Genomic DNA, 1065 nt, shown 5'->3' on the forward strand with positions numbered 1-1065 from the left:
AAAAATTCCCTTATACTTCATGGAATCACTTTCTTTTAAAAAAAAAAAAAATCACAAATGGACATCTAAACAGCTCTGCATTATTGTGTTCTTGGTTGTGGAGGAATGACTTTCCTCCACCACTGTGCAGTTCGGGTTACTCGAAAAGGCGGCACCGTACGGAGTGTTATCTGATTGAGCTGGGAATGTTACCTGCCTGTCCAGAGTGATTCACATGCTTTCTGCTATGCCCATACCCCTCCCATGCCAGGTGGCCTGGGCTTGTTTCAAGCAGAAGATAGGCAATACTGTCCTCCTTTGCTCCTCCGTGCCTCCTGACTGCATCCTCCGTACCACGGGGGCAGGCAGGGCTCTCCACATCACTTCAATCCTGAACACGAGACAGAAGTAGGAGTCAGTTCCATGCTATTTGGGGTTTAGATAACAATTCTGCTGCTTCTGAGCCCACATTCTGGTCTCTCCTACAGCCTTACGAAACCCGTATGAAGAGGCTGGTCAGCCTTGCGCTGCCCTTCCCCTGAGCAGCAGCCCCCCCAAGAAGGTGTGCAGACCTTTCTAGAAGCCGCCTTGCCTGGGCGGTCCCAGGTCCACCTACAGCAAAGGCAAAGCCATTCCCTGGGGAAGGGGCTTCTCCCCTGCTGGCAGCGGCCCTCCTGACTCCAACACAGGACCGATGGGTGACACACCCGAGTTCCTGCCGGGTTCACTGACAGCCCTCATGGTCGCTCACAGCCACCCATGCCCGCTGGGACCCCTCAGGTTCGCCGAGCGGGACAGTGACGTGCAGCTGCCCCTCGTGGCCCCACGGCCGGCTGGGACCACCGCCCCTCACCGAGGCAGGTGGGATGGGCAAGGGGTGCCCGAGGGCTGCGGGGGACGGTCCCCGCTCCTCCGGGACCTAGCACGGAGCGCCGAGAGGATGGGAGGCCGGGGTCAGGCAGCCAGGGGCGGAGGGGACGGATACCCTGATCGGGCTGCGAGCGCCGGGGACGGGCGGCGGGTCCCCCCGGCTGGCGGCGGGGCTGGCGGGGGCGGAGGCGGCGGGAGCGTCAGCAGCCTGCGACC

This window comes from Apus apus, chromosome 5, assembly GCF_020740795.1.
Source record: "Apus apus isolate bApuApu2 chromosome 5, bApuApu2.pri.cur, whole genome shotgun sequence".
NCBI lineage: Eukaryota > Metazoa > Chordata > Aves > Apodiformes > Apodidae > Apus > Apus apus.